The 16,205-nt window shown below is 31.2% G+C and overlaps 1 long non-coding RNA gene across 1 annotated transcript in view; it reads right to left on the bottom strand.

Annotated features, from left to right (window-relative positions):
• The window catches only part of LOC136797061 (uncharacterized), a 100,246-nt gene that overhangs the window by 83,622 nt on the left and 419 nt on the right, over positions 1-16,205 (bottom strand). The window lies entirely within an intron of this gene.

Raw genomic sequence — 16,205 nt, 5'->3', positions numbered from 1 at the left:
GAGAGAGAGAGAGAGAGAGAGAGAGAGAGAGAGAGAGAGAGAGAGAGAGAGAGATTTTTTTAGTGCCACCCATTGGCTAGCGGTCCACATAAATGCACGGGGAGAGGCTGGAGTGAGTATTGTTATATGCTTAAAAAATCCCCCATTTGGCCGGGGACTCGAACTCGCAACCTTTGGGTTGGTAGACAGGCGCGTTACCACGCTGCTACGCGTGATGCCCCCTTATCTTCTTAAATATATATATCCACAGTCAACAATCTTTTAATCATTAAAAATTATTTAGTTTATTATGCTTCAATTTAGAATTATTTAAAAGCCAGTTTTAGATGTCACTTAAAATTTAATTTACTTTAAAAAGTATAAATCTTGCCCTTATAGACTATCTGTTTTGTTTTTGTTTTTTACTGATTATTTAATAATATTTGATAAAAATAATAAAAAAAAAAATTTTTCATAACTTCGTTCCTGATTTTTCTCGAAACACACAAAAACCAATGAACAAAAAGTGTTGTAACGGAAAAATGTTTTTTTTAAAAAAGGCTCTGTTTTCGTTGTAATATGAAAATGACAATTAGAAATAATGCAGAAACATAATTCAGTAAATAAAAACTGTTCCGAAATCATTATAAAAAAATCTTTAAAAAATTTCAAAAATTATTTGGATTAATTATTTCTAAAGCGATTTTGGGATTTATCTTGAAACGAAAAAATTTAAATTATGATGATTTTTTAATTAAGGCTCTTTATCGAAAAGGACAAACTAAAATAAATGCAGAAAGTCTAATGTGATGTATTTTTGCTAATAACGGTCAGATTTCGATTTTGTTTTGTAGGTAATTTAATTCCCATTTAGATTATCATTTCATCAATTTTCCCCTGAATTTTTAAAAAAATTGAAACGGAAAAAATAATAGTAAGGTTGAAATAAGTAATCTTTTTTTTTTTTTAGTGCTCCGTCCCTTTAATGAAATAATCTTAAATTGCATCAGATATTCTAAGTGTTTTCGGTGAGGTTTAAAAAGCAATGAAAATTCTTGCAACTTGCCCATGAACTTCGACTCGCTACAGATATCAGCACAGTTCAAACTTATAATAATTGCCAACATATTTATTTTTTTATTATTATAATATTAAGGCTTTGGGGTCATTTCTTAATTTCCGAAATTTGTATTAGACTTTATTTCCTTAATATCCGAAATTGGTATTTGTCCTTATCGCCTTAATTTCCGAACTGAAATGTATAACTATTGAAAAATGAGAACTTGTGGTAAAATTTTATAGTAAAGTTTTGAGTAATTCAGAAATTCGAAAAGTTTATTTACAGTCTGTTTTTATCCTGCAAAATTGAATGGAAATCTGGTGGTAATTCATACAAAGAATTGATGGAGTCCTATGTATAAGAAATATGCTTATAGGCATGTATACATGTATACATTACATATGCTTGTAGGCATGTATTGTAAATTTGTGATCCATCAGACAACTTTTAACACAGAATCATTATGATTTCTCACAACGCATGAGCAAACTATTGGTTTTTTTTTTTCATTTATATTTTAAACTAGCTGAAGTATTAATTCAATACTTTTCTGACTTTTCAAAGTATGTTGAATACGCCACATAACAAAAAAATATTTCCAATATCAAGTAACTATTTGCCGGTATCTAACTATTATTGCTGACTCAAGGAAATAATCTACATAAATGAAGTTCTTGGACCTTGATATTGGCATTAAAAATGAAATTCGTTTTCAGACGATTATAAGAAGCAGCTGTTCTAGTTTGTTCCTTCCACAATTAACATTTTTTCTTTTACAGTGCCCATGTAACGGATCTTGACTTAATGTCATTTATAAAATATTTTGCTCGTTTTGAGATAAATTGATTGTTGTTTTTCTAATAGTCTCAGTATTGAAACAAGATGGGACTCAGAAACACCTTCTTGGTAATACGGGGGGCAGGTGGGGTTACTCAGATATATTTACAGGTAAAAATCTTTGTAAACTGCCTAAATATAAAATATATATAATTATGCAAAGTTTGTGTCCTTTGGAATGCTTACCGACTGATTATTATTTTTTTTTATTTTTCTTTTTTCTTGATTACACTGAACATTCATCAAGCTATTTCATACTCTAAGAGTTTCAGTCCCACGAAAAGAGGACATAATATCAAGCGTAAATTTTTTGAAGAGCTTTACCACACTACGTCCAATATGGAAGACGAATGAAATTGTACATCTTAGAATTGTAATTTACTATGGCACCTTCTTCAGAGAATGTAAGTCATTTTCCCCGATAGATAAATAATAATGATAAATGTGACAATGTATACATTGATAAATCGAACAACAAAACGAAAAAAAAATTTCTTAGCTAACACTTAAAATTATCCTGGTGTTACGCAATCATTAACATTACTGAAAGGAATGCTGTGAATTCGACTTGGTAAACTTGTTCTCAGGGGAAGAATTTTTCGGATAATTTTTATTTATAGTAGTATTTATAATAGATTCATTAATGTAACAATATTTTAATAGTAATTAGCAAATTAATTGTTTATTAATTAAAATTAGAAACTTTTTGCTATCAATAAACATCTACTGCCATAGTAAGTATTATATTTCGGATACTATAATATATTCAGAAAAAAATCGCCATTAATTATTTTATTTTTGCTTCTTAATATTGCTAAAATATGAATTTAAATATGTTAGTAGGAACATAAAAGTTTTGTTTTTTTTATTTTATATTTTGAACTTCAATGCTTATAGATATAATTAGTTGCAATAGTTTTAAATATTTATTACATTGACATCTTCACGAATTTATTGAAACATGATTGGTTATAGTAATTTAAAAATTATTAAAATTATTATTAATTAATTAAAACATTACAGTCGTAAAATTCGGAGACTGAGGAAGAATTATATTTCAGATATTATTATACAATCAGTCTAATTAGCCATTCATTATTTTATATTTAGTTTTACAATACAAAAATAATTTAAATATTTTATTGAAAATAGAGCAGATTTTTTTTTTCATTTTATGTTTCATTAATATCGTCCTGTTTTTAACATCTAAATTATAAATCTAGTTATAACAGATTCATACATGAAAAAAATAGCTAAACATGATACTGAAAATAATTAAAAATAAAACATTTCAGTTTCAAAAATATTTTAGATCTTAATAAGTATTATATATTTAAAATAATTCGTTCTTAATTATTTCAATTTTATTTTTACTGCCAATTAATTAAGCAAAAACACGAATTGAAATATTTTAGTAAATATTGAGATCATTGTGTTTTTAATGAAACATATATATTATAAATCTAGTAGTGTCCTTCAGATGAAAAAACCTCTAACACCGATTTCAAGTTTTAGAAAAGTAAAATTAACAATACTTATCGTTTCAAAATTCTTCCCTTGTTTCATTTGAAATAAAGAAAGACTTATAAAATATAACAGTTGATTAAAACTTGCATTATTTTCTTAACTATTTATTCCTAGCTAAATTGTTTTAGAATAAATATTGAAAATACAAAGAAATTTAAAAATGTGTCGAAGTTTTTAAAACTCAAAGATATTTCAGATTTTTTAAAGATATAATAATAAGTTCACGAAAATCAAGCCTTGAGTTCCTGAAATATCAACTCCCAACTCAATGTTTCACCTACTCAGATATAATTAAGACAGAAACTCTCATCTCACATCAACAGCTAAGGATACAACTGAAAGACTCATAGTGTGTCTCAGTGTCAGATATTTCAATATTTGCTAAGATACAACCATAAGTTTCTCAAGACCAAGTTTTGAGTCACTAAAATACCACCTCAAATCTCACTGTTTCATCAATTCAGATAGGACACCTTGGATCAACGAGTTCAATGTTTGTTTATTTTAAAATAGTTTAAATAATTTTTGACATTTGTTCTATTATCGTAATCCTATACCTTTGCTTTGAATATACTTAATGGTTATTATATCCAATAGATTCGTTTTTTTTTGTGTATAATAAGGACAAAAGAGTTAGTTATCCTATTTTTCGTTTTTTAATAATATATCCCTTTCCAATTTATGCCAAAATTAAAAACATTCCAAGCTGCAATGGTCTAGCATTTTAATTAATTAATATTTGTGTCAGTAAATAAAAAAGTGTTCTAAATCATTATAATAAGCAATGTTATATGCATTAAAAAAGCAGCTTGTTGGCTTACATTTTTTTCCTAATGTACTTACTTGAGTGAATCTTTAAGATAAAAAAAATGCATTTATTACTAATGATAATTATATGAACAAAAAAGGTGGTTTGACTTATCTGTTTTGAAAACAATTGTTCGGTTTTTAAAAGTACCAGCAGATACATAGATGATAAATTCATCAAATTTCAAGATTCATTCAATACTTTATATTAGACAAAAAATGTAGTTGATAAGTTATGGAATTAAGGTAACAGCATTTGGGTTCAATTCATTCATAGAAATAATTACAGGTAATAATTAAAAAAAGATTGGCCCAGTTTATAATTTAATAAACAAATATTTATTATAAAAATACTATATGCTGTTTAAATAAATCAATTGGTATCCATGTTAAGTCTCAATATTCTTTATTATATCATCAACAATCTAACGTTTCAGCCATCCTCAAGGATAATCTTAAATATAAATTTATAGCTCACATCCAATTATTAAAAAAGGTTTCGCAAACTATTCTGCCCAGGTCAATAATTACAAGTCAAATCACCCAATCCTGTCACTATTTCGTTAATTTTTAAAAACTTTTAATTTTAGATCAACTTTACACTATCAACTATCTTATCAACAGTTGATAAATTAAATAATTGGATTTGAGTTGTAAATTTATATTTAAGGTTGTCCTTGAGGATGGCCGAAACTTTGGATTGTTGAGATTTAACATTAATACCAATTTATTTATTTAAACAATAAATACCAGTCTCAAAAAATTGAAAAGGTTATGCATATACTATATGCTTTCAAGTTGGAAATCGGTTTTTTTATGGCATTCTTCTTGTGATTCCAAAACACTTAATTTTTTTTTCCATTGTCTAAATGGTTGAGATGTGGGTGTGTGAAATTTCAAATCGGCCGCCATTTTGAAATGAAATAACGAAAGTTAAACTAATTTTCGAGTTTCTAAGATTATCCTGAGATGGCCTGAGGTTCAGTAGTCTCGAAGAAAAGTAGCAGACGACAAATAAAATTTTTTTTATTCAAAATGAGGTGTATATAGTTGACCGTAGATAAATGATTAGAGAAGTTTGTCGGGAGGTGCGGTCATCAAAGAACAACATAAATAAACATATTTATTTATTTTATGCCGACGTTTCGACCTGAGTTTTCATCTGTCACTGTTTTCAATCTACTACCATCCAATTCCACGATTATCAATCAATTAAAAAATTGTTTTCCTATTCTTCTGTCAGTTATCAATTTTTTATAATTTAAGATTTTTTTTATTTTATTTATTTATTGATATTTACAACTGTATAAAAAAATACAACCAGTAAGTTTGATCATAATGACATAATGATATGATACAGGATGTAGAGAAACTACCCAGTAGTAGAACTCTAAAAATAGTTTACAATATAAGGTCACGAGGCCATCTTCTTTTCAGGCGCCTCGGAGGACTGCCAGGAATGGAAGAGGAAGCAAGGTTAGAAACGAGTGGGTTTGGGTGGTTAGGGAGTTTATTATGGAAGGATTAATATCGGGTTCGGGCTAGCATTTAATATTTAATTCAATATTTTGTATAATTCTAAATTTGTTTGTATACTATTCCTTTTCAATTGTATGTTTCTCTAAATGTTGTTGTTATCTCTTTTGTTCTATAGCCATGATGAAGAAGGTCGAAACGTCGCCATAAAATAAATAAATATGGTTTTGTTTATTTATTTTGTTCTTTGCTGACCGCACCCCCCGACAAAAAACATTAATTTTTTATTCAACGTATCTTCAAATTTATAAGCTTTCATTTTGAAGGTGAGGGAGCGAATTAGAAAGGTGGATATTTTTTTTTCTGTTTTTTTTAGTATTATTTAAAATAATAAACAAAAAAAAAAAGAAAAATAACAATTACAATTTTTTTTTAATATTATCAAAAATCTATAGGAATAAAAGAAATATAAATCTGCGGTAAATTTAACGAAAGAAAGACATGAAGACTAGGCCTACCTTGAGGCTTTGATCAATAAGGTGCTGGTTGCATGTCCCTTGCTGGATTAAGTGCAGCACGAAAGAGCTCCTTCGCTACATCGCTTCCCTTTCCTTAGACGATTATATACTCCCACCAAGTACCAGTTATTCCAATGAGAAATAAATATAATTTAAGGTCAACTTAATCCTTACAATCCAAAATCCTTCGTAAAATCCTAAATGCTCCCTACTTTGTCACAAATAAAATCATCCACAAAGACCTTAATGTTCCATTTGTAACCGATCTAGCCCGAACCAGATATCAATCCTTCCATTAAAAACTCCATAAACACTCAAACCCATTAGTTTCTAATCTTGCTTCCTCTTTTATTCCGGACAATCCTCCGAGGCGTCTGAAAAGAAGGTGGCCTCGAGACCTTATATTGTAAAAATGTTTTTAGAGTGCTACCTTTGGGAAGTTTCTTTACATGCTTGTACCATACCATTATGATTTCCTCAAATTTACTTGATGTATTTATGTACAGTTGTAAATATCAATAAATAAATTAAAAAAAAAAAAAGTCAACTTGACTCGAGACACAGCATCTCTCGGGCGAAATAGTACCAATAATCATTGTGCGAAAGGGTTAAATATTATATAAATTAATAAAATACCGAGGTTCGGTACCGACAATATCAATTATAACTGCCAACAAATTCTATGCCAATTCAGTTTTACGGAATTAATATGCTCAAATGCCACTACTACTTCATTTTCATAGAGAGTGTTCCTGGATTTCAAGGCCATATATACATTATCCTGTGAATTTCTTTCCTTCAGAAAATATATTCTACACAATATTATATATTTGAAGTGCTTTTCGTTTACTTCTTCTTTGAATTTGAACAATTAAAAAAAAATAATCTTGAATTTCTCAACTTATGGTTTTCTTGAAAACTGAAGCGAATTAGTTATTATACAGCTTACTATTTTTTTAGATATACGAAATTTTGTTTATTTTTTATTACGTTTATACTATTTTAAAGGCTGAATATTCGTCCGTTGAGATAATTGTATTCAGATAATTTAATTAATGCGTTTCTAAGACATTAAGGGTTTTTGTATGATAATGTCCAATTAGTTCCCTGCCATATTCTTGATAAAGAAGCCTCATCTTTTAAAACGTTATCGGAGCTGAATCTCCTAAGCTGGCAGTCAATGGATCGCAAATCGGAACTACGAAGGTGTATGATTGTATCTAATTGAAACAGTTACAGGAAACCGACTGACAGCAAGTGAAGTGTGGATAAGCGTTGTCTTTGAGAATGCTTACGCCTTAGCTAAAATCTTGTCCGATTCTGAATTTTTTTTTCATCAGTATGTCAAAGCAAATTATATATTATTGTTCCAGGAGGCATGAATTCAATCTACAATAAATTGCCAGGACATTAAAGGCAGTCAGGAAGACTGCGAAAAAAATTGAATTTGCTCGGCTTGGGTCGAATGCACATAGTGAAACACCCCATGCATCTATAGACGTTACAATTTAGTCTAAAAAAGAGAAAAATAAAGTTCAACGTTTTCTGAAGGACATGGTGGGGAACTGGTATAACAATATAAAAACTGACACAGCGTCTTCAAAATTGCATAAACCAAATCAACAATCATGTAGGAAATCGTTTTATCTTTAAAATAATGTGAATATTATTCAAAATTAACAGAATAACATATTTAAAAAAATCAACAACTCTAACAGTTATGATCTAGCTGTCACATGGATGCGAACAAAAAAATTGAAGAATAAACCTCCAGAAAATTGTAAACCTGTGTTATTTAATTTTATTTCAAACGGATATTGAAATACATCATCTTTTATCTTATTAGGTTTCTTGTTTTTCTGTAATTCTATCTAATCATTATGTTTTAAAATTGCTTTTATTTCTAGCCCTGATGAATCTGGCCAAAACGTTGGCACTATTAAATAAATGTTTTTACTTATTTTTGTTGTTCACTGACCGCTACCCAAATCATCATCTCCTTCATATAATCCGCGGTCAACTATCATTATTTTCGATGAATATTTTTTTTATAAATAAAAACAATTCCACAAAATAAAAAATATATACTCTTTTATTTATATTTATTTTGTTTCTTTTTCTAGCTGCCTAAACTGCCTGTACCAGACCTGGAACAAACGATGGGGCGATACCTAGACAACCTTCGCCCTCTGGTAGACGAGGAAACGTTTGAAGCGACGCGCAGAATTGTGAACGACTTCGCAGAACCCGATGGTCCTGGACCCTCGATCCAAACGGCGTTGTTGGGGAGAAGAGAAGCCATGGACAACTGGGTAAGTGCAAAACCATGTAGTTATGCATTAAACAATGAGAGAAAAAGGCTATTCTGCCCAGGTCATTCATTAACTATAAGTTAAAAGCCTTTTTTTAAAAAAAATTTATGATTTTAAATGTTTAAAAAATAGGCTTTTAACCCATGAAGGGTTAAGGGTGCGGTACTACTGTGTAAGAAAGTACTGTTATTATACCAACGGTTGTGCAAGGATGATTTGGTCAGAATCACACTCGACCTCCATAGTTTAATGAGGCTCGGTGGACTCCAGGAGGGCTCCAAAACCCAAAGGGTGGACTCATGGCTACAGTGTAACAGAAAACAATTTTCTGCACACCCGGATTCTCCAAGGACCCGGGAGTTAGTAGCGTTGTTCCTTACCATAGTACAACCGCGCTCCCTTATTAATACTTAAAACTGTATTGAAAATATATACAATAAGTAAATTTGATGTTGGTAATACAATGGTATGATACAAAAATGTTGAGAATCTACCCACTGATAGAACACCAATAAGATCTTTCTAGAGGAGAAGATCTAGAGGCCATCTTCTTTTCTTAGGAGGATTACAAGGTAATGAAGGAGAAGCCAGGTTAGGAACAAGTGGGTTCGAAGGGTTAGGGTGTTTATCATGGAAGCATTGGAATATGATTCTGACGAAATCGGCAACACAGACAACAAATGGCTTAATTTAGAGCAAAGTAAGGAGCATTAAGGAAGATTTTGGATTATAGGGATTGGACACAACAGGAATTCGATAGTTTATGGAGCCCCAAAGCTTAACTCCATAACAAATTATTTTTAATTCATTATTCGATTAGTATATTTCTACTGTTTTATTATCCACATGTAAGCAATTTATTGTACTGACTAACTCAATTTGTATGGTATTTGTCCCCAAAACAAATAAATATAATATCATACCAAAATGTATAGGCAACACTATTAGGAGTTAACTGGGAGTTACACTGTATTTTTCTAAAAGAGCCTTGCGGTTTCTTTTTCATTTTATTTATTTATTTATTTTTTTTTTTGCTTTTATTAATATGATATGCTTCGAAAGACCATACAGATATCATTCTTTATTTCTCGAACAAAATCAAAACTGAGACACGTCTTATAGGGGGGAGAAATGCAAAATTATCTTTGGTTGTTTGATTGCTTGATCCCATCAAAGTTGAGGTCCCCATCCGAAGAGATGATTGGAAAAGACCGAATCCGGCCCCGTCGAGGGAATGTGATTGAGTTACGGGGTGACGTCAGGGATGTGAACGTGTTGGTTGCGGTGAGGGAGAGCGGGATTCAGGTGAGCTAGTGGTTCTGATCGATAGCTGTGTCTGCTTGCTAACTTCGAATCTCAGGTATATTTAACATTTGTAGCAAATTAGGTAAAAACTGAAGTAGTAAACAGAAAGAAGTTGAAATATATTAACAGAACATAGAAAGGGCTAAACCGCTAGATTTATCAAACAGAATCTAAAAATTGAAATATGTATTTATAAAAAAAAAATCCATATATTACAAGTGTAGGATCATTATTGACGGTCCAGAATGTTAGGTAGTTAATGAGAGAAAAGTATTTGAATCAACACAACTAAAATTTTAAAAAATATAGTTTATTTAACAATATATTTTTAATAAAAATTAATTAAATTAGTTATTTCAACTTATTTGTGTTATATTTTGACCGCAACCTCCAACCATTTTCTCTTCATGCACATTATTAAAGGAAGAATTTAGACAGGTTCTCTTTGAATCTTGTTTATTTTTATAATATATTGATAGCTGTGCACCAACAAACATTCTAAATGCATCTGAAAGATAGTAGCATACATAGATCCTTACTGGACTACTACTACAATATTAGTAATGAGATATAAAACGATTTTTATATTACAGTTCAATGCTTCCCACCTGGACCCGCCCCAATAAGACCTCCAGGGAGCGACGGATGTTTGCTTAAAACGGGAAGAGCTTAAGATAGTTAAATAGAAGGGAAGTGACGGCCGTGCGGGTTGTGGCGCAGGTCCCAGTGCGCTCGGTTCGGAACGTTGTGGGTTTGATTCCCACCTGGGGCAGTTAAGCGGTGGCAACTTAGGTAGCCGCCAGAGGTTGGCAAAAAGGACCACTAGGCCCACTTGCCGGACTTGTTTCCCTCACCAAATACCAGTACCAGCAGTTAAATAGAGAATATTTAAAAGCGCCTGAAATTGGGAAACGGCGTGAAAACCTCCACTCCAGCCCTCCGTGATAGCCTTACTTATCTGACTTTTCAAACAGACAATTATAGAGAGTAGGTTGATGGATGTACGAAATGTCACAATAGAGGAGATCATACCGCCATAAAACTTGCCGACAATCCTTCCAGACCGGACCCGCCCCTCTAAGACCCCCAGGGTCTTATATCACTTTTGAAATATTTTTTTTAAACGGGAAGGAGACTTAAAGATAGTTTAATCAAACAATATACTTTACGTACTAATTTTATTATATATTACAACCGTATATCTTTATTATATATATTTTTCCACTAAACAGATATAATTAACAATTGTGGTACATTGACTGTAATAAACTAAAAACTAAATTTAAACAGTAATGACCCCACATATCCAATTCAACAATTTTTTTTTTATTTGTGCTTTGTCCATAATTTTATCGAGAATTTCAATTTTTCAACACACACTCATAGCACAGCGTTGTTTTATATCACTACTAAATATAGATAGAACTTGGGTTTTTTGTAAACGGAAAAATTATCAATACAATCCTTTCTTGCCGGAAAAAGTACAGGGAAGAATTCAAGAAAGTAATTTACAAATATAAATGAAATCACAACAAAAGTATACATATGTGATTCTTAATTTCATTTTAAAGCTAGACGAAACTACATCGTTCAATATAGTGCCAAAATAAGTAAAATGATGAATAATAATAAAATGAGAAAAAGTAAAATATGGAACTATAATATGAAAAAAAAATTTTAAAAATAATAAGTACACTAAAGATGTCCATTACATATAAATACAATATTTAACATCATTTCCGAGATTTTAGTTTTTCAAAAACAACATATTGTGAATTTCCTTTTGCAAATATCATGAAACCTTGGTGACAATGAAATTCAGCCGGAAGAACAGAAAAAAAAGTAATACTTTATCATATTAGTTTGATTTTTTTATTTTGAAAATTAATTTATTTTTATTTATTCATTAATTTCCTTTTTAATAGCATTCAAATGTATAACTTATTCTTTATAAACTTATTATACTTAGTTCATTTTCTTCTACATTTATTCTTTATTTTGGAGGAGTTATCCAGAGGAGGGATAGCATGCATGCATCGCATATCTTATTTGTTGTTTTATTTATTTATTTTTGTTATTTTTTATATTCTAATATTTGTTATATAGGGGAATTTGTTGATAAAATGAAATAAGGGTTGTAAAATGGAGGGGAAAGAAAAGAAAAAGGAATAAATTGAAAAGCTTGTATTTAGTTTGTAGACTGATATTAATTGTAAAAGAATACTGTGGGAAAAAAAAAAATGTTATCTTTCTATTATATTGTATCATATCAAAAAAATGTAATTTATAAATTTATATATGTCCCTCACGGATTGATCAGTATGCTGTGTAATGTAGCAACCCGATGTATTTGGGCAGCATGATAGAATAAATTTCTTTCTTCTTCTTCTATAATTATGTTATCTTTTTACAACTTTAAGTATTATACATTGTTATTATTAACTTTATAGTGTCAATTACATCATTTAAGTTTTATTTTAACGTTGTAGACTATATTATTGGGCCAAAACGTTATATTCACTATTAAAATAGACAAAAAAAATATTTTTTTAAATTATTTTAGATTTTTTAAATTAAATAGATTTTTTTTATTTTTTCATTCTAATTTATATGGGTATAAAGAAAATAAAAACTTATATTTTTAGTTATGAGTTATCACTACTCAATCCCTAGTATAGGATGAAGAAGGGTTGTACTTTGTCAGATTTCATGATTTTTGCCTGAAATAAAGTCACAAAATGTAGATTTTTCGATTTTTGTAAAGAAAGTATCGTTTTTTTTTTTGTTTTTTTTGTTTTTGTTTCTTTTTCTGTATCTCAGAAACTACTAACAACAAACCTATAATCTTAGTAATATACTAGGATTCTAAACAATAAACAACGCTCTTGAGTGTAGAATTCACACGTAGCTCTATTGGCTTTTGTTAGAGAAGAGAAGAGAGGGCTACAAAAGGGGATGATGTAACTTGAACCGAACCAATAAGAACACTCAAAGGGTCAGGAGTGGTCCAGGACAAAGGATTGATTTAACATGAAAGCTCTCGGCCCGGGGCAGGATCGAGAAGAAAAAAATTCATTACTTCAAGACCCCTCACCACATCCTTCGATGATGAATCCTGATCAACCTATAGGTAATCCTTAGTCTGATGGATACAGCTCCTGTGGGTCTTAAGGACAATTAGAATTATTCGTTTTTTAAATTAAAAAGACAAAAAATGCTACGATTTTCAAACTAACATGAATTACTTCTATTTTACGACAGTCGCCTTCTCCGTGTTTTACTGCAAGAGTTCTTTATTGTATGCTGAAATAAATGATATTTAAAATAGTTTGGAATAGCAAGCTGAAATTAAGAGACATTTGGCCTATGGGTTAACATAATTATTATTTTCCAAAACCAAACTTAATCTTTGTAAGACAAAATAATTTAGTACGCTAAGTTAAATAATACATAAGAATGAGGTAGGTCCCCTATTGGATCTCATCTCTTAATGACGTTTCAGGAGTTTCGTCTCCGCGGTCGCGTACTCTGGTCATTGGCGTTTTCACGCTGCTCCCTTACCTTGACGAATTTGTGCGTCGGTTGGTGAAAAGGTGAATAGCAAGAAAAATGGTCCGATGAAGAGTATCTTCGAGGAGGATTGTCTCCATGAGAGGTTGGTCTGGTCGTGGTGGCGATGGCCCTTGCAGGCCACGGTGAATATTCCCACGCACTGTACAGTCTTCGGGTTCTTCTTGTATATGCTGCAACGGGAGTCATCAAAAATGACACCCATGACTTTATACAAACCAAAAAAATTCGGATGGGTAAATCCAACAACTTAGGTTAAATAAAAAAAAATGCAGTACTTGGGAAATTTCTCTCTGAAGTAGGAAGGATTTTCATTGGCAGACTTTCGATACTAAATAAATACAATTAGTGGTTAAGCATGGGTACTGACCAGATCATGTCTATGTAAAACCGTATTTTTCATTTCTGACAACGTCTCATCGACCTATTTCTTGATTACATTGAACTTTATTTATATATTAGTATTTAATTTATTGTAAATACAGTAAAGGAAATTATATCTTCAACATTTATTTTTAATTTATTCATTGATATTTACAACTGTATAAAAAATACAACAAGTAAATTTGATCATAATGACATAATGATATGATACAGGATGTAGAGAAACTACCTAGTAGTATAACTCACAGTTATGATTAGTAGAAAAAACAGTTTACAATATAAGGTCACGAGGGCATCTTCTTTTCAGGCGCCTCGGAGGATTGCCAGGAATGGAAGACGAAGCAAGGTTAGAAACTAGTGGGTTTGGGTGGTTAGGGAGTTTATTATAGAAGGAATAATATCGGGTTCGGGCTATATCGGTTAATCTTCAACATGAATCGCAATTTGAGTCGAAATCATTCAAATTCAAATTGATTTTTTTTTTAATTCGTTCTAGGTTTAAACCACAGATAAGAATAACATTGCTATTTGTATTAATATCTTAACTGTACTTTGTCAGTGTTGGATGAATCTTTGATCTTTTTTCTACATTGATTGATTTTTCGTTTATTTCAATTTCTACTTTGTCGGCCGTAAACTTCCGTGCACAGAAAGACAAGTATTTATGAGTTAATAAGCTCAAATAAGGAAATGTCTATTCATCAATTCCATCTCAATATTTAAACTTTAATCAAAAACATTTATTGAACGTTTTATGTTCCACGTTTCTATCAGAAATACTTTTAGGTTTTGCCTTTTAACTTCTATTGGAGACTGTTTCCCTTTCATCTCTTCGATAATAGCCATCCTGTGTAAGGGCAGAGTACACAATATGTTTTCGACAAAGAATTGATCAGAGTTTTATACAGAAGTTTATTTATTTCCCCCCCCCCCCCGATTGCTTTTTCATTTATGTTGAGGGTAGAAGGTGAATTGAAGGAACCCGGCCCGGAGAAAAGCATTTCGGCTAAGTGGTCCAAGAGGGCTGGTTTTATCAGTGTTACGTGACTTAGTGGAACGAGGGTTCTTGAACAAACATCTCAGGTATGTTTGAGCTACCTTCTGTATTCTGTTCAGGGCATTTTCATTCTAAAGGTCATCGCCTTTTTTTCCTTGCCTTATCTTCTTGCAATTAACAAATGTACTTTTGCCGATAGCAAATCTAATTGTAGATAGAGTGAGTGATGAACGATAAATATTATGCTTAAGCTGAATTTACCGGAGTTGCAAACCAATGTTGAAAAATTCAAGAGTAACATTTGATGGAAAACAAGTTTTTCCTAATACCAAAATTTCCCGTAGACCCTCGACAAATATCAATGAATCATGTTTATCAAAACAGGATAGAAACAGATTACTTCTTATGCATGAGTTCCTGTATTACCGCTCCGGTATCCTAACACTTTTAATAATCAGAATGAATCGATCCACTCACTGCTTCCAGAATACTGAAGTAATTTCCCTGAAAATATGAGCGGGCCGATAAGAGCGAGCAGAGGGGGCGTGAGGTGTTACAGATGTATTCATCTGTGGATGACGCGTTAATTTCCAAAGCAAACCCCACAATCAGCTCACCCCCGTCCAATTACAGCCCTAATCCCCCCACCCCTCCCTAACCTCGTTTACTTTTGTTCTCTCTCCCTCCTGCCCTTCATGTCCCGTTCCTGTTTAGCATTTAGTGTCCTGTCTTTTGTGTGTATAACTGCCGGATCATTGTCAGCCCGCTCTATCCCTTCCTGCATTATGTAACTTTTTAAAGGCAGATATGATCTTATTTCACACATTTCATATTTGAATAGCGCGGACCAACGATCATTAGGAATTTACCATATACTTGTGTTTTTTAAATGTTTTTATTCAGAAATAACACATTATGTCATACTTAAGGGAAATATATTCGAGAAATATATAAACCGTTAATACCGAGAAAATAAATTTATGAAAAAAAAATATTAAAAACTAATTAAACGCTAAAAATAGAACAATAAATGTGATAAGTTATGATATAAATGATTATTAAAAAAACTACTCATTGATAGCTTTGCAATAAGATTTCTACATTAGGTCTCCAAGTTAGCTCTTTTTTTAGGTGTCTTGGAAGGTTATCAGAAAGAGGACAGAGGAAGTAAAGTTAGAAACTAGAGGGTTTGTGTGGTTAGGAAGTTTATTATGAAGGATTGATGCCTGGTTGGAATTTGATCAAAGACTATGGTTTCAATGGATCATTTTATTTGAGACGAAATAAGAAACATTGAGGATTTTAAGATGGCTATTTGTTTTATAAAGGTACGAGATGATTCGGGGATGACTACCTAATGGACTTCAAAGAATTAAGTGAGTGATTGAAGAGTTATGTGAGGCAAATACCACCCTTCATATTCTATATACTTA

This window comes from Halyomorpha halys, unplaced genomic scaffold (assembly GCF_000696795.3).
Source record: "Halyomorpha halys isolate HHAL.00 unplaced genomic scaffold, Hhal_1.1 Scaffold978.1, whole genome shotgun sequence".
Classification (NCBI taxonomy): domain Eukaryota; kingdom Metazoa; phylum Arthropoda; class Insecta; order Hemiptera; family Pentatomidae; genus Halyomorpha; species Halyomorpha halys.
The sequence above is the reverse complement of the archived record's forward strand: the minus strand, read 5'-3'. Positions and strand labels throughout refer to the sequence as shown.